General features: G+C 43.9%; 1 pseudogene; it reads left to right on the top strand.

The window, feature by feature from the left end:
• Nucleotides 1–17,144, top strand: part of LOC147916447 (uncharacterized) — a 97,956-nt pseudogene extending 80,812 nt beyond the window's left edge.
• Nucleotides 17,145–24,594: the final 7,450 nt, after the last annotated feature.

A 24,594-nucleotide genomic window follows, 5' to 3' on the forward strand; every position in this document is an offset into this window, starting at 1 on the left:
TTACAGCACCTAGTCCATCCTGACTAATCCACTCCTCGAATCTTCTGTGAAGACTTTCCCAATTCTCCCAGGAATAAATGAAACCCATCAAGAAAGTACTGTTAGCATCCACCATTCCCAGAGACAGAAGAAAATGCTGTGACCCAAATGGCAGTCACCGACTAGGACTTCCCCTCGTAGAGTTACTTTTGGCAGGCTGGAATTAGCGAGTGGCATTGTATCAAAAGGCAAGTTCCTGCAGGCTGGCGGCAGAAGCAAGTGCAGCAGCCCTGCCATCCTAGGAGGCTGCTCTCACACCAGCTGCTGCCAGAGAGGAAACGAGGGCTTTCTGTACGGCCCCACTTAATGCAAAATGGTTTAGAATGGGGTCTAGTTTAAATGGACCATCTGGTATAAATTCACATACTAAAGAGGGATAAATACCAAATCATCTCCCGTCCTCCTCAGAACATCAAAGTCATCTCCACAGCCTTTTCTTCCACCCCTAGATCATGTAAATATCAAAGAAAAGTTCTTTTGTTCTCTTTCCTCTGGAATGTTCAGACCAGGCCTCATTATAAGTCTGGAAAAAAGGAATTTTTACATGATACCTTGAAATAGTATTTCAGTAGCAATAGTAGCCACTTGCTTAGTTAATACTCACTGGAAATTAAACCTGATAACATAACTGTAATATGCAAATGACAAATTCAGGAATTCTCTGGTATTTGTGCTTAAGATGAGTTTCTACAGCCTGTTTGTCTACCATGTAGCAAACAGGAAATACCTCTTAGTGTTTTTGAAAAACTCAACCATGAAAAAAAACAGTACAGGGATATATTGGGCAATCAAGAGGGTATGTTGTTGTTTGACCTACATAAAGAGATGTTTGCCACTGTTGGTGTCTTTTCCCTTAGGGAATCATGTCTTGAGATCAAGAAGAAACTCGGCTCTTGAGAAGAGCCAGAGAGAAGTCAGATGGCATCTCATTCTATTTCATAACGACCAGAATTCTTTCCAGTGTGCACAACAGCCTTGATTGTTCAAAACACTTGGGTTATCATCTTGGTTTCTCCAGGGAAAACAGTGCCCTGATGAGCCGCCATCCTTTCTCCTTTTGTTTCAAGCATTTTCTATAATCCCTATAATGTGGAAGGTCCAACAAGCAATGCATCCCTTAGTTCTTGGCCAGACATAATGAGATTTTTTCCCCAAATGTTCATGTTCTAATTCACAATCTTTAGAGGTAAAAGAAGCTTTAGAGGCAAAAGAAATTTAGCTCATCTCCCAGCCTGAAGGTGTCTTGCAGAACTTCAGGCCATTAGGAAATCTGAGAATTCCTCCACAAGCCCAAATCAGTTGACACCTTCCAATACATCTCCAGTAAATGTCAAGTTTTTCCAACTGAACCGAGAGATATTTAAAAGGGGCATTTGGGTGGAACATGGTAGGAAGCAGTAAATAGCTTTAGGGAAGAGGCAAGGTTATCTTGGATTTGTAGGTCTTGCAAATATTTATGCAAGGTGCTAAAAAGTAGCATCTCTCCTTCTTAAAATTATTGGCCAAAGTGGGCTTGTGCCTTTCCTTTGTAAGTAAATATTGCTGCAACATTCTAAACAGATTTATTAGGCCTGTCACCAGCAGCCAAATATTTATGTAAGCTCCGTGGGTTGAAAAGGTAGTTTAAGGAGACTGTTTTAACCACAGCTTTGTAAATGTTTAAGGTAACATCCTGTCTCTTTGAAACCATCCCACCTAGCCATATCATCACATTTATAATAAAAAGACAACATGTTCAAAGTGATGCATTATTTCCTGCCTTCCAAAGTTAGGCTTCTGTCCTTTTATCACAGCCTAACTGAAAAAAGAAATGCTTCCAGAGAGATCCTTCTACACAATACCTGGGAAGAAGCCACTGAAAATGTTACTAGCGGGAGTTTGGAGAGAGAAAAATGTAACTGTTGTGGCAGGTGTAAATAAGAGGGAATAATTTTAAATAATGTGATTAGGCCTTGCTTAGAATACATAGATATATTTAATAGCTGTATTAATTTTTCAATCAATCTATTTTGCTTTAGAAGTGTCTCCAGAACTACTAATGAAGTTTGGTCCCCAAGTCTGGTCTGGTTACCAGAATAAACTCTGTGTGTGTGTGTGTGCGTGTGTGTGTGTGTGTGTGTGTGTGTTTGTGTGACTAGCTGAGTGAACTCTGGGCTTTGCTAAGCTCTGCTCAGTCTCATTTGCTTGTGGTCCTATTGATCTCAATATCAGACTATGATACATCAGTCAGGACTCTTTGAGTTGCAGGTGAAAGAAAGCAAACTCAAACTAGCTTAAACAATGCAGGCCATGCATTGGCTTACATAATGGAAAGGTCCAGGAGGTACATCTTCAGGCACAGCTGGATTCAGGTGCTCAGAGTCATTGCCAAAATTGCTCGGCTTTCCTTTGTATTGACTTCACCCTCAGGCAGGGGTTAGCTACTGTGGTGGCCAAGATGAACACCAGCAGCTCCAGCCTTTTTTCCTGTCAGCTTAGCAAACTACAGACAAAGACCCTCGTCCAAACTGGGATACACGGCTCTTCACAACGATCCTTGTGACTTCTTATGCCTCCCCTTAGAACCAGGGGTACTCTATGGGGGTTGGGGTCAGCTGTGACGTAACCTCATTGATTGAAAGAGGGGAAGGTGTGATTACTGGAAAAAAATCTGAGTAAAGTAGAAAAGGAGGAGTTTGCTGAATGCAAAAATGATTGATACCTTTTATAGTTATGCACAATCACAAGAGGCTCATTTTCAGATTCTAAAGATGGCACTAAGATATGTGCACTGAGCAAGTATCTAGAGACCAGAAGCCACCTGCAAAACCGGTAGTCAGCGACATGGCCAAGACTTCACTTCATGCAAAAATTAAGAGGAGGAGGGAGATCAGAAAAACAATTCATTTGTGTAGAAATTTACTAAATACTCATCACTAAGAATTCCACCAGATCTGCCCAAATTTGCTGGCATTCTAGAGTTGATTGACCTAAGGGCATAGTTAAGGACTAAGACAGTTTATCTCAAACATGGGTCCTATTTCACCTGAGGTGATTATAAAATGTGTGTGCCTGGAGCCCAGACCTCCTTGTCATGCTATCTGGAAACAGGATATCTGCATTTTCATATACTCTCTAGGAAATTTTTAATTAACTGGATTACATGGTAAAATCTGAGAATTTTAGACCATGGGGTATATGTTTCCATTTAATTCCATTTGATGTTTGCTCCGCACTCGGTTGGCTTACATCTCGCTGCTGATACATGCACGAGAAACAATCGCCCCATCTTATGACTAGATTACAGATAGAGTATTTTAGACAACCGAGTTAGTGTGGTAAATTGAATTATCAGCCCCAGTTCTTCATCTCCAGAGTCATATCCTTGCCTTAGCCTCATATCCGCAGAGGGTACTTCCCCGCCTCTTGACTTTGAGTTTGGCCATGTATCTTGCTTTGCCCAATGGAGCATGGACAGATGTAACAGTACACAGTTTTCAATCTAGGCCTTAAGAGACCTTCAGTGTCTCCACCTGTCCTCCTGCGTGTTTGCCAAAGCCCTGAGAGGAGCTTACCCTGAGTAGTGTTGCCTTTTATTCTGGGCCCAAAGTGAACACATTTGGAGCAGAGCTCCCCAGATAAGTCCAGCTGGACCCATAGCTTGAAGCAGAGCCTCCCAGACAAACCAAACCTAGATTAGCCAAGCTCACTGATAGATTCATGAGGAAAAGCGATTATTGTTTTAAGTCACTGAGTTTGGGGGTGGTTTGTTGCACTACAGTGCACAGCATTGTTGTAGTAACAGCAGCTAACCAATACAGTTAGGGGCTATAAGTATCTTTGGGGGATTGGTTTGGTTTGGGGTTGACTCCCTGCCTGGATTGAGGAAAGCAATTTGGAGAGTAAGCAGTTGCAATTTTGCGAGGAAGGATCTCTCTGGGTGACAGGTGGCCTTAGTGTTGTGGGAATCCAGAGGACACGAAGACGAAACCTGTGTTCATCATCAGTACCATCACTGTCAACAAGAAATAATGAGGGCACCAACCATATGCCAAGTGCTGGGTGGAGACTGCAAAAGGTATAAGGAAGGGCCAGCGCTCTAGGAAAGCTATGATCTCACCGTAGGACCATACCTGGGTCTCATTAGAAATTCCATCTGAGTGTGCTGACTCAGACTGGCCAGATAGCTTTCAGAGCATGCTAGTTGAGAAATGAGATCCTTAAAGGGAAAACATTCTCCCTCATTCTACCCACCATTCTGATCTTTACACCCAACAAGACTTCATCAAAGAAGTTTCCAAGAAGCCAGAAGTTGAGTAGACTGACTTGTAGTTAATGAACTTCAGCAGTCCTCCCCAGGGTTTCAGGAGACAAAGCCAACAGCTCACTTGATGTAGTAGTTGTAATCAAAATCCCTTTCCTCCCTTATGCCTCTAGTCTTACTTTCTGGTTGAGACTGCTACCCAGGACTAGCTACATAATTTGCAAGGCTTAGTGCAAAATGAAAATTCAGGGCCCATTCAAAAATTACTCAGAATTTCAAGACAGTAAGCACAGAACATTAAGCCAGGTGTGAACCTCTCTAGATATGGTGCCCATTGTGACTGCACAAGTGTCACACCCAGGAAGCCAGTCCCACTGCCACCTGAAGGGTAGCTCAGACAGCCGGTGTCTAAACACGTGTTAAAGGAAGCACCAGCAAAGGGTGCAGTCCTGGGTAGAATCATAAGATGATCCCACAGACATTCATTCAAAAAACACTCACGGTGCTGACCACCTCCAGACCGCCCCTCATGCAGAGTTGTTAAATCGAGTGACGGCCAAGTCCACGAAGGAATCAGATGCCTCCTCCTGCCCAGTCCACTCCTGGGGCTGAATGACAAGAGTGGGTGCAGCACATACCAAGAACCATTTTGCAATCCCACCACCCCTCCAGCTGGGCCTTTCTCGTAAATCAGTCCAAAAATATTTGTCTGTGAGCCCCCCAAAGTGCTTCAAATGCAGTTCACACTTGCCAGTGGGTTTGAGTGATTGCAGCTGTACTGCAAAGGTTGCATAACAAGAGCACAGTGTCTCTTCTACTGCTGCACATGGGATCCTGCCCAGGACTCAGGACAGCACAGAAACGCTAGTGCCAGACTCTGCCAAGGTGAGACAATTGTCCTGATGCCACAGCAGCCCCATGGGCTCCCGACACACTGTGACTGCTCAGCACGTGCAGACATTTGGCAAACAGACCTTGCTTTGAAGTCCAGGTGAAACTAGGTAAACTTTCCTGCCTGGGCACATGTGGTTGTCAGTGGGAGCAAGGGTAGAGTGGAGGCCCCATCCCTCTTCCCCCAAAGTTTGAGTTGGCACTTCTTTTTCCACAGGGTTGCAGAGCTCTAAAGGCTGATCTACTCCTTTATCATTTTTGAAAAACTCAGCACAATGTATAGGGCCAAGATGAAAGTGCCCACTCTGTGCGCTCCTGATTTCCCTTGAAAGAAATAAGAAAGGGAATGATTTGCCTAAGGGTGGATATAGTCCAAATCAGTGATTCTCAAAGTGTGGTCCCTAGACAGCAGCATCGATAACTCGGGAACCCGTTAGAAATGCAAATCCCAGGCCCTACCCCAGATCTGCTAAATCAGAAACCTGGGAGGCAGGAGCCAGTCATCTTTTGACAAACCCTCCGAGTGATTCTGATGCACGGATAGTCTAAAAAACAGACTCTCGTTGCCTGAAAACAGCACACCACTAATTTTCAACAGTAGGCATTTTGAGGACTATCACAATGCTAATCACCAACATTAGTTCAGCATTTCTATTTGCCGGGTACTGTGCTCAGTGCTCTTACAGTGTGATTACCTTTATAAGCCACCCAGATTTGGGTATTTTGTTATAGCAGCCTGAGCTAAGATAATTGGGGATCTCTAAAATACTACTGCCGGGTCTTTGTGGGACACACCTGGGATGTAGTGTGTTCACAGTCAGAATCAATATCAGTTTAACATGTACCTCACACAGCAGCTATGCTGGGCTCTTGGCGTCTTTGACCAAGCAAGCCGATACAGCATGACACGATGGAAAACAGGGTCTACCCAAAGTGTGCAGCCACCTCCTGCTTTATAATGACAGCTGACACTCACTGAGAACTTGCTGTGTGCCAGGCCCTGTTCTGAACACTTTATGGATTATTATCCTAACTGAACAGTAGAGGAAATGGAAATGTATATTGGTTAATGCGTATGTCGTTTGTTCCAGGTTATACAGCTAGTAATTGATGGTGCCGAAACTCAAACCCAGGCAGTCTGGCTCCAGGAACTGGGCCTTTAAACACAACTCTACCTGTTCTCCAATGCAACTTGAAGTGGAGTTTGGCTGCAGATAGAAATGTGTCCCAGGTCCTCCCCACCTCAGCCACCAAAAGAAACCAGATCTGACAAGAGCCACAGAAGCTCACTTGGTTTGGTCCTCAGCCACAACCCAGAGAAGGTGTTATTATCAATAGATGAAATAACCAAGGCTCTTAGGTTAAAAAAAAAAACTTGCCCAAGTTTATTCAACCAATAAGTGGTGGCTGAATCAATAAACATTTATTATGTGTGTGTTCAGTTTGGTGGGAGTCTGGTGTACCATAAATTAGAAGAAGCCCCCGTACCTTAGTGGGGCCTCCTCATTGAGCTGTTTGTACCACTCAGGGCTGAAGCCAGAGTTCTGTGTGAGCCTGGCTCCGCCAAGCAGAACTCCCAGGGCCTGGCACACTGCTTGTTTGCTGGTGGTTGTGCTAACATGCTGGCCTGGTCCAGCAGGTAGCTGGGAGGCCTCTCCCTATATACAGCCAACCCTTCCCACGGCTCCAGGCAGCTGGGCACAAGACTGCTGCCAACATCTCATCTGACAACCTGTCACCAGAAAGAAGGGCTTTAGGGAAATGGCCCTTGTGGACCTGGCTGGATCATGGAGACTCCTGCAGTGAGGCCCTGGGTCAGAAATGAACCAAAGGCCCAGCCCTCAGCAAGACTTTGTGGGGACAGCATCTGAGCCAGGTCCTTCTCTTGTTTGGCATGAAGTGAAAAGGCTGATGAGGACTCTCTTGTGGGGTACTTAAAGCAACCCACCAGGGAAATTGACCTATGTTCCCTGGAGTTTGGGGAGACTGATATTCCAGCCTAAAATGTCTAAAAGCAAATGTGGAGGGGAGGAGCAGCTCGCCTGAGAAACGTTGGTGCTTGCTGAGTTTGGGATGGGGAGGGCAAGGATGCGTGCATATTTCCCAAGCCAAATGTGGACCCCCTAAGGGAGGGAGCTGCTTGTGGGTCATCTCCAAAGGAATCTTGCACAAGAGGGCCTCCTGGACTGTGGGGTGAGCCCAATAGAGAACCAACCAGAAACCAGAGATGGGCAGGGGGCAATTGCAGTCAGTCAAAGGAGACATCACTTCAAAGGAACCTCAAATATGAACTCCTTGGTGCTGAGGGCCCCAAGGAACCCAGAAGAGAAAGCTTTTGAGCACATGGGACACAGCGGGCCCTAATGTTAAACTGCAATGACAAATTTGCCCTTGTCCTTTAATTCACCCAACCTCCCCACCCCCACTCCATCCTGGCCCTCAAAAGCAAAACAGCACCTAGAAGAGGAGGAAGAGGTAGACTGAGGAAGGGCGAAGAGAATGACTGTATCCTCTTCCACTGCAGGACCCTTACCTGGGGCGGGTCAGAGCTGGAGGAGAATGAAAAGTTCTCATTGGATGAGAGTTAAGAGTTTTAATACTAGACGGACTGGACGTTTAGTATCTGAAATTGACCAAAAAAGCTATGGGATCTGCCTGAGATTTCACCCAAAGGGCAGCAAAGAGCAATTCAAGTCCTTAGAGTATCTGATGGGAAATGGTGAGAAAGGGAAAAGTTGCTTTCTAGTTAGAATTTTTGATGTTCAATTCATTCAATTATCCATGTTTATATACTACACACAGACACACACACACACCTGTCTTTGCATATGTGTTCACAAGCATAAGGTCGTCCAAAAAAAGGCAGATTGGCGCTACATGGTTCAAAGATGATGCAGTACTATGACAGTTGTAGAACAAAGTCAGGTCTACCACGGATGAAGCAAATGCCAAGGATACTTCTTGGATCCTTGGAGAGAGCATGGCCATATGTCAAGAATTTGTCATTAAAAAGTCAACACAGGACAAATACACAGAAAATGATGGGGAGAGGTATTTGGGAATAGGTACTCAGGGTGAAAACTCAGTAAGGTCAATGCAGGGCCAAGTATCCGTTTTGTAACAGGTGATCAATTATTTTAATTCTTTTAGTGGACATTTTGTGGGTGCTCACAATGTCCTTGGAACCATCAGGATGCATGGATGTTCTTTTCAAATGATAAGCATTTCCATCACTTAAGTGGAATTCCTTATACTCAACTCAAAATATAACCAGGTTGCCTTCTTTTAAAAGACCTATCCTTCACAGAATAGGTATTTTGTGTAGTCACAGAATCCTAATTTTCTAATAGAATCTCTATTTTTGACAAGGTAGAAAGATATGTGTAATGAAGAAAAATCAATATCGTCTTATGGAAGAGAAGCAGAATAGCTGATCTGCACTGAGTGGTGTGGTGTCTTTCACTCTATTTGGGGACATTTTAGCAGCCAACTCTTAAAATGCTTTATACATTTTAGAGTAAGCATTTTTTAATCATACACACAGTCTTTGAAGAAGGGAAACCCATTGATTCCACAATGTCTCAATCTTAGTAATTATACAGAGCCTTATGTATTATTTAAGGTACAAACTAAGAGACCCCACAGTATAGAGCTTTAAATAAGATGGAAGTTTGTTTCTCTCTTATGTAAAAGTCCAAAGTGAAGCAGGTGGTCTTGGGTGCAGATGGTTCTAATCTGTGAGCTCATCCATGCACCTGGGCTTGGAATCTCTACCCTCCTCAATATGTGGCTTCCATTTCCGGATCTAACAGTGCTGCTCCAAACACCACTGTCTCCATTTTGCAGTGGTCAGGCATGCCCCAGATGTTGTGTGCATCACTTCCTTCTCACATTCCATTGGCCCAAATGGGGTCACAAGACCACAAGTAAGGCTGGATAATACAGTCTGTCGCTGGGCAACCACATGCCCAATGCAATCCCAGGGTTCTGTTACCAAATGAAAGATGAGGTAATGGATACAGGGAGTGGCAGGGGGTGACTGAAGTCTCTTCTATGCCTCAGTAATGACTAGGAAGAAATTGAGCCTGTAATTTCATTTAGCAAGCATTTATTGGATGCTTCCTGTGTGCAGTATTCTATTTTACCATGGAGATGATCCTCCAAGAAAAAAGCCTCCATTAGTGTGATGCCTTTAAAAGGAAAATCCCAACATATTTTAACTAAATTCACAGGACCATCCCTTACATACTCCTTTCTTTGTGGGGAATTACAGCAGAGGCAAACCCTTTTCTTCTCACCTGGCATCAACTGAACGAAAATGTTGTGAACGCCCACAGATGACATGACACTGGATGAGCTCACGGTGATATAAGAGCTGGCATAACAGTCACTAGGTGCTAGAAACCAAACTGTTTTGGTCAGGCAAGAAAAATAATGCCAGGACTGCAAATGATTGTCATGAGGCCTCTTGCAGTGTGTCATTCTCTCCTCATTTTCATACTGCATGTTCAGTCCTACCCAAAATAAATACTTTAAAGTTGCCCTTTAGGAGCAGAGGGAGCTCTGGGCTGGGAGGCAGAAGCCCTGGAGTTGATACTGGCTCTGCTGCTAAATAGTTATGTGTCTCTGAAGAAATAACAGACAGGGCATAGGTTTCTGGTTCATGAATTCCTCCCACAAACATGCATTTGTCACCTACCATGCAGGTTCTGTGCTAGGTCCTTGGAGGTAGCTTCCAGCTCTCACCTTCTTGGGTTCTTCATGATGCTCTATGTATCCCAGCCTCTATGAACCATAGAGATGTGGCTATAACCTCATCACACACACAAACAAATATTTGTGGCATTGGTGTTTGTGGCAGAGACTGCTAATTGTCCCCTTGTATCCATTCTCCTGTTCTCCCATTGTAATAGAATCCCTGATTTTCACTTGGGCACAAGGCTGCCCTTTCCATCCTCTTTGCTAGCTAAGGATGGCCATGCAGCTAAGTTTTGGCCAATGGCATGTGAGTGGAAGCAACATGTGCAACTTCTGAATTATGCCCTGAAAAATAAATAAGAGGTGTGTTCTCCCATTCCTTTAACCCCCTTCCTGCTGGCTGGGATGTGAGCATGGTGGTGAGTCGTCTTGGACCATGTCAATGAGGGCAACACCCAAGGATGACAGAGAAACAAGATGGAAGAAGCCTGGTACCCTGTATTAGTTTTCTATTTCTCTATAATAATTCATCCCAAAATTTAGTGGCTTAAATAACAAAAATTTATGATCTCACCATTTCTCTGGGTCAGGAATCTGGGCATGGCTTTGCTGGGCCCCCTGGCTCAGGGTCTCTCACGAGGCTGCAATCAAGATATTGGCCAGGGCTGGGGCTGGCCCGGTGGCTTAGCGGTTAAGTGCGCACGCTCCGCTACTGGCGCCCGGGTTTGGATCCTGGATGCGCACCGACGTACCGCTTCTGTGGCCATGCTGAGGCTGCGTCCCACATACAGCAACTAGAAGGATGTGTAACTATGACATACAACTATCTACTGGGGCTTTGGGGGAAAAAAAAAGAGGATTGGCAATAGATGTTAGCTCAGTGCCAGTCTTCCTCAGCAAAATGAGGAGGATTAGTTAGGCATGGATGTTAGCTCAGGGCTGATCTTCCTCACAAAAAAAAAAAAAAGATATTGGCCAAGGCTGCCATATTTCAGAGCTCGACTGAGGTAGGATCCACATCCAAGCTCATTCAGGTGGTTGTTGGTAGCCTTCAAGTCCCAGCTGGCTGTTGACCTGAGACATCATTTCCTAGCTAAGTGGGCCTCTCCATAGGGCATCTCACGGCATGACAGCTGGCTCCCTCAGAGTAAGCAAGAGCGTGAGAGACAGCCAGCAAAATGGAAGGCAGTCCTTTTGTATCCCAACCTCAGAGTGACATCCCATCACTTCTGCCGTGTACTATTTGTGAGAAGGGAGTCACTGGGTCCAGCCCACACTCAAGGGGAAGTGATTACACAGGGCGTGCAAACCAGGAGGAGAGGATCATTGGGAGACATTTTGGAGGCTGCCTCCCATAGATCCCAACACCATGGAGTTGCCCTCCCATTGATGGTCTTTTTATGCTACAACTGTTATGGGAAAGTAAAATAAATGCCCATCTTCTTTAAAGCAGGGTCTGCATTAGAGTAGCCACACTTGTATTCTAAGCGATAGTGTTGGATTTGTTTCTTTCTACAGAACATTTCCCCAATTAGTGAGAACCCTGCAGTAGACATTTTCTGGAGTAACTGCCCAGCTAAACCTCTTTCTCAGAAAATATCCCCCTTCCTCCACCTCTGCCCCATCTCTCCTTTCTGGGAACTTCTGTGGGTGTTTTTGTAATAAATAACTCTGGTCTTCCCTGGCTCCATCTAATTAAATAAAAGATAAATAACTGACCTAAAGTGGGCTAAATGTGTCCCACAGGCATTCGAATTGGGATCCAGAAACCCCGGTCCAGAGACTCTTGAGAACGAGACATCATGCAAAGCTAGGACTGGGTCTACGTGTACATGGGAAAACAAGCAAGCCAGTTTGCAGATAGAGAGGGAAGAGGCAGATGTGCAGAGAGACGCCTTCAGAGTGGGCTCAAGTCATGGCTTCCTTTTCCAGGCCCTGCTGAAGCCTGGCTCTACCCCCACCCCCAGGTGTGTGAGATGGCCCATACCATTCCAAAGATATGTCCTCACCTTCCCTCCTCCCTTTTTTTTCATTTAAACCAGGTTGAGTGGTCTTCAGGTCTTTGAAATTAAACAATATCTGACTAAGAAGGGCCCTTGGTTTTTCGTGAGTTTTCAACACCTAACCTTAACATTGTCTCAACCAGCTCATGACGTCTTCACGCACTCTCCTACACCTCCTTCCCTGAAAACATAATGAAGTCTTGCTAGAAAACACTGAGGTAGGGTCAACAGGGCCCACCGGGAAAGAACTGTGTGAGGGAGGATACTGTATGGACATGTGTCTGTGATTTGATTCATTAGATCAAGTTTGTTGGAAGTCAGGAGATGTTTGAGTGCATGGGGTGATACACCAATGAGGTGACACACCCAGTAGGTGACAAAGGATTAAAGAACCTTTAATCTTGCCTTAACCCCCTGTGTACTCACATGCTGCTTATCTAGACCAAAAATAAGTTACTCTGCATCCTTGTTACTGAGTTGTTAGAAAGAGCCCCCACTTGGTGAGTTCACCCCCATCCCCTCCCCTGGAGGGGCTTTGCTCTGGTTCCCTAATGGCACTCTGAATGGCAGTCTCTGCGCCGAGCCCGCGTCTCTCTCTGCACATCCCGGCAGTGTGCTACTTTCTGTCCGAATTGTTTCCTGCGGAATCCAGGCCAGGGTGCTGGGGATGGGTTGTATGTCTTTGGTGGAATTCTGTACTCCCCTTCCTGAGTAACACTTTGCATTCCTTTGCTGCCTCCTCTGAGCTGGAGGGTCATTTTGCAGCAAAGCTGTTGACTGCACAGCCCGTGGAGGACTTGTACCCAAACTTGTCCTAGCCGCTGACCCTCTTGTGTGGAAGGAAGCAAAGTGGGATGTGGTAAACAGGAAGACAGCAAGCCCTGCTTGGCCTGGAGAGCAGGAAACATCGGTGACCACGCTCAGCCCTGTGCCCAGATCACAACCTTCTGAGCTTGCAGTGCCTCTCAGGCTGGTTGGAAGATTGTTCCAGCAGCTTGGGATTGTCAGTGCAGCAGGATGAATTTGTCCTAAGACGCCACCTCAAGAATTTCATGGTTTCTGAGTCTGGTGTGATAGATGGATAAACAGATGGATGAAAGGAGAAGGGAGAGTTAGAGGGAGCAGTGACTGATGGGCCTCCCTCTCACCACCTTATTTTAAACTGCTACCTGACTCTACCTACCCCACACCCCCAGTCCGTCCTCACTTGGCTGTTTTTCTCTATTTCCATAACTTCTAACATACTATACTTACTGTTATCGTCTGTCTCCCCATGTTAGCATGTTCCATGAGGGCAGAGATATTCGTTTGTACCCTGATGGATCCTATGAGCCTGTGCAGTGCCTGATACACAGTAGGTGTTCAACAAATATTTGTTGAATGAATGAATGAATTTCCCTAGGGATACTTTTAACAATTTTCTTACTACACTTCTTTTACAGTTTTCCTCCTGTTCTCCTAACTGGGAATGCCCTCTCCCAACCTCACCAAGCATAATCCCATTCATCTTCCAAGGGCCAGCCCCAGTGCCACTTCTGCAGTATGGCATTGTGCTTAAGAGCCACGCTTCTGGAGTTCAAATCCCCATTCTACTGCTTGCTCACCATGTAAACTTGATTAAGTTACTTCATATCTCTGAGCCTCGGTTTCTTTACCTAATAGGATTACCGTGAAGACGAAACAACATAATATCCAAGACATGCTTAATTAACGCAGCTCTGCTGCTGCTCCCCAACTGGATGCCTTCTCTCCCTCCTTTGAGTACCCACCCATATTATGTTCAGTCTGCCTTAAGAACTCTTCATATTTTCTCTTATCTAGTATTTTCCTTGACAGAAGGGTCCTTCTGATAGAGTACTTTGCAAATATGTACTCTTAAACACCCTCCTTGAGTACTTATATATGCAGCACCTAAACGAGCACAGGAGGGAACATTGCTAGGAGGAAGGAGTGGGGGTGAGATTGGTATTCAGAGGACGGATGATACATTGTCTGGAAGGGCTTGGAGGATGAGATATGGTGATGCAGAAACACACAATCAAAAAATCACTCACCTAAGACAGGCATTTCATATCGCTTCATACAAGTTTTCAGGCTAGAGCCCATGAGTAGGAATCGGCCATCTCCTGCAAATCAGAAGCCCCCGGTTCAAAGGGAGCTGGTGAAGGAGGAAGAGTCAGGCCTGGACTTGAGGCAGCAAAGCTTTGGCTTCCGAAGAAAAGGACCTACCCCTTTCTGTTACAGGGATCCCCTGGAAAGCCACTCGTGATAAACACTGGTGTGTTTCTGCAATCTGGCTTTCATCCCTTCAAAGGTTCCTGAACTGGGGGCAATTAACAGAGCTGGAGAAGCCAAGAAAATGCACTGTGAGTATAAACAGCTTGACAGGACATTTATACAGCAGCGATGGGAGCAGAGCCCTCTTTCCCCGGTGTGGCAGAGGCCAGGAGGGGAGATTTTGAGAACAAGACGCCCATCTTTTTTCTTCTTTCTGAGATGGGCTTCTTCTGCCAGTCATGAAGGATCCTGACTGAGGCTCAGGAAAGGATGAATGACTGGGTGGGACTGTGGGGATAGAGGTGGATAAAGGAAATTTCACCCCATCCCCACTCAGGACCACCAAAGCTCTTATATAGTAAGCAGCAGGGAAGAAGTCATGATCTAACTTTTTTCTCCAACTTTATTGAAGTATAACTGACAATGCCCAGCCCCTAGTAACCACCATTCTACTCTCTGCTTCTATGAGTTTGACTATTTCAGATTCCACATATAAGTGAGATCATGCAGTATTTCTCTTTCTGTGTCTGGCTTATTTCACTTAGCATAATGTCCTCCAGGTTCATCTATGTTGTTGCAAATGGCAGGATTTCCTTTTTTTTTTAAGCTTAGTAATATTTCATTATACACACACACACACACACACACATATACATAGATACATATATATATATATACACACAACATTTTCTTTACCCACTCATCCATTGACAGACATTTAGGTTGTTTCCATGTTTTCGTATCTTGGCTATTATGAATAATGCTAAAATGAACATGAGAGTGTTGATTAACCATCAGAGAAATGCAAACCAAAACCAGTTAGATATCATCTCACATCTGTTAGAATGGCTGTTATCAGAAAGACAAAAGATAACAAGTGTTGGCAAGGGTGTGGAGAAAAGGGAACCCTTGTGCACTCTTGGAGGGACTGTAACTTGATACTGTCTAACTTTTTGTGTATGTGTGTGTGAGGAAGACTGGTTCTTAGCTAACATCCATTGCCAATCCTCCTCTTTTTGCTAAGGAAGATTAGCTCTGAGCTAACATCTGTGCCCATCTTCCTCTATTTTGTATGTGGGACGCCTCCACAGCATGGCTTGATGAGCGGTGCATAGGTCCACGCCCAGGATCCAAATCTGCGAACCCTGGGCTGCGGAGAAGAATGTGCAAACTTAACGGCTACGCCATCGGGCCAGCCCCGAACTGTCTAACTTTTGAAAGCTAATGAGCCAACCTGAGTTCACTGTATTATCCGTGGTCGAGATTCAATGATTATAGACTCTATCCTCAATATCCTCCTTCCCTGTGTGCCAGGCTGGCAGGATCTTTTGTCCTAGAAAAGGTTTACAAAGGCCTCTGAGTACATGCATGTAAAGATATGCCTGAAAGGCAGGCAGCTCTGAGATCCAATAGCAGCTCTGCCGTCTACTTACCATCAGACCTGGACAAGTGACGGACTCCCCGAGGTCTGCTTTCTCTGCCTCTGAGATGGGAATAAAGTTAGTACCATTGGGATTGTCCTTAGGAATAATAAAGAAATAAGCACAAAGCCAGGCTGCTAAATGCCCTCAATGAAGAGTGCTCTTTGGATTACTATTAAAACATGAAATCCATGTTCTGTGGTGGGAGAAGAAGGGGCACTCATGTCAGAGAAGGGAGAATTGGCTTTTAGAATCTGAGTAGAATGAATATCTTTAAGCCACATATCTGGCTTTCCTATTTGAAAAGATTATGACTTTTTAGGGTGATGGATATGTTCCACAGTCGACACTGTGGAGTTGTATACATATGTCAAAACTCATCAAATTATATACTTTCAATGTGTGCAGTTTATTGCACTTCAGTTGTACCTCAATAAAAAAAAAAGTAATTAACTTTTAGAACAGCAACGAAAAGAAGATTATAATAATAACGATTTTCAAGCAGGTGATTATAAGTGGATGGGCATGTGGGTAAATGAAAACTCCAATATGAAACAACACTGTTCACACATGAACCTTACAGTTTTCTTAAAACCTTTCCTTTCTCTTCTCCTTCATCTCTCCAGATCCTCATGCTTTTAAGCCCCAGCTAAAGTCCTACCTCCTCTCAGAAGCCTTCACAGACTACTGCACCTCATTGTAATCAAACCCATCTATGAATGTTTTCACCCACATACACTCTAATTTCTCAAATAGTGCCTTGTGACTTCTCATGTGTTCTTGTTCTATTATTTAAATCATTGCTTAACTTCATATGTGTTTGTGGTGACGTTAAGCTTTTGAAGAATGGGAGACATCTTTTGTGTCTTTGAGCTCAAGGTGTTGGATAAATATTTCCTTAGAGAATAATAACACTTAGAGTTCTACCTCTTAGGCTTGACTCTCATCACCATGAACTCCAAGGAACAATCCCCAGTCTTCTTCGGATAGGAATTTTATGGTATCAAATGTTGCTTGACTAAATAGGCCATTGGCTGGGCCTTAACTGTTTATCATTTGGTTTTATATGAGGAATCTGTTTTAACTGTTTGATTGTATTCATGCTTAACAGCTTTTCATACAAAACTAAAGGCTCTCAGACTTGAGAAATTCCCCAAAAAAGCCTAGTTTGATTGCAGCAGAGTTTCAAATACTGTTCTAGCCCCTTCCACATGTGAGCAGCATAGTTCTCCATCCCAGTCAAGCTTGGATCACGGAATGCAGGGCGCATGGCAGTGGCTCCCCAACAACACTGAAGTGGTGGCCCTGATCCTGTTCCATTATCCTAAGCCCTTTCATTTTCTGTTTGTTTGTTTTTAGCTCTCCTGGAAGTCTAATGGAGTCAGATACCAGATCTCCCAGAAGAGGAATGACATTTATAACCCCCTTCTGCTCCTGCAAATGGAGGGGTTATCTTGGGATTCCCCCATCAGCGCTTCCTGGTATCTCAGGAGGCTTTCCACCCTGGTGCCCTTAGAGTCTGCTCCAAGGCTGGTGGTTTCGGCAGCCGGGGAGCCTCCAACCTCAGCATAAGGCCCACGGTTGAGAGTTAGCAGGACAGCTCTAAGTATCCTCTTCCTGTTGCAGACGATTGCTGTCAGGTTTCTGAAAACCTGCAGCCTATTTGAGTCTTTAATGGTGGGCTCCTTGCCACTGCTCATTTCATGACTAGATGGAGCTCTGGTTAATATTAGGCCAATTCTCCCACCCCCATCACCATCCAAGTGAGAGAAGATGAGCTCCATCATGTTTAGTGCCTGCCAAGGAAACTAAGTCACTGGGGATGGTCACTGGAACATGCCCTCGGGAAGCAGCAAGCAGCATTCTGTTTCTCTGGTGTCTAATGGAAGACAGAGAGTAGCTTTTAGGGTAGAAACTAAAAGTACAGGAATATTTAGGAGGAAATGCTCTTTCCCCAAAACAATCTTTGTGGCTTTGTTTCTCCCTGAAATAATGATTCATTGCTGAATGAATTGTTGACATCAGCATTTCCTAAACTGGGTTCCATGGTGTCAACAGATATTTCTTTAAAAAAAAACGTGGGTGGAGAGTTCCATGATCAAAAAAGTTTGGGAAATAAAGATCTGGAGGATAAAGCCTGTAGAACCAACCACAGGAACCAGCGAGACAGGGTACAGTAGTTGTGGAAGAGACGGTGTCCCAGCCAGGCCTGATTTAGACCAGGCAGAGAGGAGGTATGCTCCAGGCATCAACAAACAATAAAATGAAAATGTTCACGGAGAAAAGAGAGGCCTCTGACTTGGAGAGTTCTATGCAGACTAATTTTTATTAGCGTAATTCCAGGCAAGTTTTCCCCCTTTTCATTGCTTTCAGGAAAGACATTGCCAGCTGCCTGTTTGTGGCAGACCCTGTTGTTTCCCTCTTCTAGAGTTCACACTTGCACAGACATGCATGCGCGTGCACGTGCGGGTGTGCGCGCGTGCGCACACACGCGCACTTCCTTGCTGGTAGAGCCTTGACTTTGTCTCGGTGCCCTCGCCCCCATGTGGTCAGGGAAAGGAACCCCTCATCCTGGTCCCAGAAGATGAATATTGGTTAGTTTAAGTGAATTATAGTAATTTCTTCCCCCTTGCCATGGATTGGTTTGAGCACAATCACGTAACCCAAGTCTGACAAATAAACCTGAGGGGTAGTCCTTTCAGGGCTTTCAGAAAAGTTTTTCTCCATAACAAGAAGAGACAGACACATGAGGGGAAACACCCTCTTCTCTGCTGGGTGTGGATTTTCTGCATGACATGTCAGGAAATACTGCAACCATCAGGCAACTTAGCAGGGGAGAGGGGAAGGGGGGCTGTAGACACTCTGGGAATGGCAGAACATTACGATGTAAAGTACCTGGATGCTTGATGACACAGTCAAACGGCTGAATTAACCCTGGAACCACGCTATCTCTGGACTTGGCATTAAGGGGGAGAGCAGAGTCCATTCTGCTTAGGCCACTTTGAGTTGGGTCTTCAGTACATTGCAGCCAAACATTTCATGATAAGAGTTTTTTCCTTTGACAGAACACATCTAACAACTTGACCCATTACACCACCCACCTAATTCCTTGGCCAAACTCTTCACTTGGCCCCATCAGAGTATGAAGTTCGGCCTTCCAGGCTGCCCTGATCAATGCCCTCCTCCACTCACCTCACTTCCTCTTATTTTGGGGTGCCCTGGCCCCCACTCCACCAACTCCGATCACCATGGTTTACCCAGTATCAATTGATGGTTTGGAGGACAGGTTTTATATCAGACAGAACTGAGTTTATTTATTTTTATTTTTTGTGAGGAAGATCAGCCCTGTGCTAACATCTGCCAATCCTCCTCTTTTTTTTTTTGTTTTTCCGCTGAGGAAGACTGGCCCTGGGCTAACATCCATGCCCATCTTCCTCTACTTTATATGGGATGCCGCCACAGCATGACTTGCCAAGTGGTGCATCGGTGCGCGCCCGGGATCCGAACTGGTCAACCCCAGGCCGCCACAGTGGGGCGCGCACACTTAACTGCTTGCACCACCGGGCAGGCCCCAGACACACCTGAGTTTTAATCCTGGCTCTACCACATGGTCATTGCAGTCTTCATAAAAGTAATTTAACTTCTCTGAACCTTAGTTTCCTCACACATAAGATGGAAAAATATCTCATCTCATACATCTATTTTAAAAATTAAATAAGATGATAATGAAAAGAGCTTAACAGTACCTGACGTGCATTAAATGGTATATAAGTCAGAGTCTTAACAATGATAATAATAATTATTTTTAATTAAAATTGATAATTGCTTTGGATTGACTAGGCTACCTGATTCAGACTGCATCATTCAAATAGCAGTAGGATGCTGTTATTGTTAACTAATGCAGCATAGCAACGAGAAAAGACAAAAACAACTAACGTCAGTACCTTGTCTTATAACCTGATATTCTACTAATCATATTTAAATGTTTGTTTATTCCCCAAAAGAATCTTTTAAATGTCAGTACCATTCCCATTGTACTGAAGCAACTGAGGTTAAGAGAGCCTGAGTAAGTCCTTTGGCCCACATAACTGGTGATTGAAATCCAAATCTTAACAAACTCCAGAATACATGCTCTCTTCACCACATCACCTCTCACACCCACATCCATACAGCCACTGTAGTTCATTGCTCTCAGCCTCTAAAGGTTTGTGACTGGCCTCTAGGAATTCCTTGGTTAGTTGGTTTCTTTCTGTTTAGTAATTTGCATGCTAATATACCTTGAAAATGTTCAGTTGTTCTGAGAGTGTTTCTGTGTTGGGGGGGACAGGAGGAAAGGAGGGGAGAGGAGAGGAGAGGAGAAGGGCCAACAGCCCAGTGTTCTAGCATCCTCTATGTAAGTCTGGGTTTGCTGCTGCACTTTGTATAAGCAGCTCCTGTTTTTGGCAATAAGTTGTGTATTCACGCTACTTCTTAGCCTTTCTTTGTTTAGCTAGGGGGTGAGACTCTGTGATAAGGAGTCTCGAATGAGGTTTATGTGACTAGGAGTGGACACGTGCTGTTAAAACTGTTTACCATCCACTGAGTGTCAACAGGGTCCACTGGGTAGCTGTCAAGAGATGCTCATTCAAACAAAGAATGAGAGAGAAAGAGAAAGAGGAAGGAAAATTTCTATTCAGGGAAAATAGGGATAGATTAGAAACTAGAGAAGAAAATCTTTTGGAAATTCAATGCCAAAGAAACAGTTCTGTTTAACACTTGGCTTAATGGCTTGGGAATGTTTATCAAAGTCAGTTTTTACTGGTATTCTTGTAGATGACAATCTAAATTGTTCTCTCCTAATAACCATCTATGCTTTTTGGACCTCTTTTGTTATCTTCCTTCTTTTCTAGAGTCTGCTACAGTCAACCCAAGGTAGGCACTTAAACATGAAGGGCTGACTTGCTTTGAGTAATCTGTTGTGTTTTGCAGTATTTGAATAGGGACTTGAGGTGATCACTGGCCAGGGGTCTTTAGAATGAGAGGCTCTAGTTCTGAGTAGGAGGTTGAACTACATTACCATTTGAACCCTTTCCAGCTCCAAGATTTAACTGTGTAAGCATTGGTTGGCTGTTGAGTTATTCTAATGTTTTGTGTGCCTGGAGTAGCAGTTTCCTTGTATATCTCTTACGTTCATTCTACTTTCGTAAAGTTCAGAGTAAGAGTATGACCTCTCTGAGATATATTATTCTTTAGGGAATATCTTGGTCTGGGTTTCACCAGAGGAAAAATTTGAGTGTGAGTAGTTTATTTAAGGAGTGACTATGGGAAGCACAAGTAGGGAACTGGAGAAATGGGACAGGGAAGGGAAGGAAGCCAATGAAGCGTGCATTTCTGAGCCGGTTACCAGGGTGGGCAACTCGAATTCAATCCTGCTGGGGAGGCTCTGGGAGATAGTGTAGAACATGCCTCAGGGTTATCCCAACTAGCGACTAGGAAGCTGGGGAATTTACTCACCAATAACATCCCCCATCTGTCATTGATTCACGGGTAGCTCCCAAGTGTATTAACTCTGGCATTTCTGACCTACCCTATGCACAAGCTAAGCTTGATCCTGTAATCAGGTAAAAAGTCTTCAGGAATAGAGTTGCAAATGTTCACAGCAAGCAGCCTTGGGTGTGTGGAGATGAATGCCAAAGCAATATGGCAGAGCACCAACAATGTGTGCTAGGAGACTATCATCTTTGTGGTTCTCAACTTTTGAAATTTCTTTCTTCTAATTATAGGCAATGGTTTGTGACAACATGGATGGACATTGAGGGTATTACGCAAAGTGAAATAAAGTCAGAGGGAGAAGGTCAAATACCGTATGATCTCACTCATTAAGTAGTAGATAACAACAACAACAAACAAACACATAGAGACAGAGATTGGACTGGTGGTTATACCAGAGGGGAAGAGGGGAGGGAGGACGGCAAAAGGGATAATTAGGCACATGTGTGTGGTGATACATTATAATTAGTATTTGGGTGGTGAACATGAGAACATGATGTAACCATGCAGAAACAGAAGTATAATGATGTACACCTGAAATTTATACACTGTTATAAACCAATGTTACTGCAATAAACAAAAAATAGAAAGACATAATAAAAAATAATAATAATTATAGGCAACGGTTTTCTTTGTGACATAATAAAAAATAATAATAATTATAGGCAATGGTTTTTTTCGTGACCTTCAGAAGTGGGGAAGGTGGAGATGTGGCGGGGGGGCGGCAGGGGGGGATAGCTTTGCATTGCACCACTGCAGCTGTTTCTGATGCTATAGATCTAGTCAGCTTCTTGACATGGAGCATACCTTAGATGCATATAGTGAAAACACTATCTCTCATAAGGTGTTTGTGGATTGATGGAACTTGGATTAAGCATGTGAATTAGTGACATGTTAATGTGGAGTTTTGAATATGCTGTTTTAAAAATGTTTTGCCAAAGAATCTCTGAATGAATTATTGCTTCTTTAACACATTAGAACAACCCTTTGTTGTCCTGGTTATGTGTTTTTATCCCCAACTAGATAAGCTCTTTGAGGATCTAGTATAATGTCGAGTGTACAATGTTGCATAAATATTTAGCAAAAAAATAAATTATTATTATGTGCCTGATATGAAGTTTGGGTTATGAGGACAATTCTTACTGATGCAGAAGGCAGGCTCAACACAGTTAAACTGAATAATAAGGGATTGAGAGAAATTTCAGGGGAAATTTCTTTCCCCTGACAGAAAGATTACAAGACCCTGTTGGGGATTTCAATTAAAGATGTTGGATTGAACGCATGGCTTAATGTCTACTACCTCCTGGAATTCCACTAAAATAACAGTAAAAGAATGAAAAAATGGCATAAACACATAAAAACAAAGAATTCCAGAGAGGATACAATAGCAACAAAATTTTGCAAGTTGGAAAGCAGATGTATGAGTAGTTACTGATTAGTACTCCCAAGAAGATAAATCCTAAATGAGGGAAGTGGAGACAGAATTTATAGCGAAGAACCTATAAAAGTCTTAGGAACTGGAGGCACCAGGCAATTCTAGAATTTGAGGGAGAGATGAGGTTAAAACAGGTGGAATTGAATGAAAGTCTGTTTAAGAATCAGTTAGACCCTTCAGATCCCTTCTCCTATCCCATGGAGCCAGGTGACAGACTCTCCTCCATCCTAGAAGACAGAGGGTTGGTCTTTGGAAAAGGCAACTCATAGTCTCTGAACTAGAGGACATCAGCCACAGCCGAGGGTAAAGATGGTGTTATAAAGAGAGGAGGATCAAATGAACATTTACTGAATGGTGAAACGCAACCATGTTGTCTCCCTCTACTTGGCCCCCAAAACACTCCAAATCAGGTTTAAGTCCTCCAAGCAGAAGATTAGCAGAGACTTCTCCGTGGAATCTGATCAACTCGTAAGAAAAAAGACCTAAAGATCTTAGGGTTCGCCAGAAAATGGCCCATCTAGCTCTCTCTACCATGAAGCTCACAGTCATAACCCAACTCACTTGGAGTTTCCAATCAACTGTTGAGTGTCCTACTTTTAAATATGAGCATACAGCCAAGCAGATATATTACGGGAAAACCTCAGTTTTATAACTGAGGATTAGGGACAAAGCTAATAAACAGAGGAAAGCAATTTGGAGGACACAGAGACTGTGAAGGAAGAAAAAAACTTAAAAAAACCCTAACTGTTATTAATATCCTTGGGAAAAGAAGTTATTGCAACCATGAAATAGAAGCAGGAGACTAAATAAAAAATATTCAGAGTGAAGAAGAGGTCTCAGAAATTAAAAAATAAAATAGCAGAAATAAAAATCTCAAAAGAAAGGTAGAAAGAACAAAATGAAAAAGAGAAAGAAAATAGGAGAGAACAGATAGGAAGATATCAGAGAACAAATCCAGAAGCTCCAACATTTGGATAAAAGGAGTTCTAGAGAAGATGATGTAATCAACAAAATAATCAAAGAAAATTTCCTGAAACTGAAGTATAGGAGTTTCCAGAGCGAAAGACAATCACTGTGACCTTCAGAACAAGTGTCTAGAAGACATTGTTGGTGCCTCGTCCAGATCCCCTGTACTGGGCCAGTGCATCCAACTGCTCTGAGTATTGGCTGTCAGGGCTCACAGCCCCCTTCTCTGGGGAATTGCCCTCAGTCAAGTGGCAGCTGAGTCTCTTGGGAGGTTCTGCCCATCACTCCAGCTCTTGCACAGGATCGCTCACAACCAATGACTGACTGGAAGGGTTGAAAGGTCAACAGCCTGGCCCCCAAAGAAGAACTAATTCTGTGGTACAATTTGTGCACCAGAGCAGCTCCGGGTATCAGGCCAAAGCTAGACTCCAGCCAAGACCACATCCTTAGCTCTTTCCCCAGACCCATCCTCCTTCCCTCATTAACCTTCTCCTGAGATTAATCCCTCAATTAATGACTGCACCCAAATCCTGTCTCAGTTTCCGTTTCTAGGAAACCCACCCTAAGGTGATAGGAGACAAAGAGAGGATTCTAAAAGCTTCCAGAGAGAAAAAGCAGGCTTCATACAAAGGATCAAGTATCAGAATGGCATCAGCTTTCTCAACATTGGAAGCTAGAAAACAATGGAGTAATTCCTTAAAAATTATGAAAGAAAAGGATTTCCAGCATAGGATTCAATGCTGAGTACCCAAGATAAATGAAAGGGAAGAGGAAATCAAAGACATTCTCAGAATCAAAGATTTCGAAAAAACTATCTCCTTTGCATTCTTTCTCAGAGATACTTCATCAAAACAAGAAAGTAAACCAAGAGAGGGGCAGACACCAAATGCAGGAAATAGGAGACCCAACAAAAAGGAGAGGTGAAGAGACTCTCCAGAAAAATGATGATGGGATATCTGAGGGGACAGCTGTGAACAGGTCTACAGGTCAGGCTCCAGGAGGGACCTCTTTGGAGCATAGGAAATTGATAGAATATCTAGCAGATGTGAAGATACTGAGAGAGTTACACAACTCGGGGAGAGTTTATGAATA

This window comes from Ceratotherium simum, chromosome 8 (assembly GCF_057802395.1).
Source record: "Ceratotherium simum simum isolate JZ-2026a chromosome 8, ASM5780239v1, whole genome shotgun sequence".
Taxonomy (NCBI): Eukaryota; Metazoa; Chordata; class Mammalia; order Perissodactyla; family Rhinocerotidae; genus Ceratotherium; species Ceratotherium simum.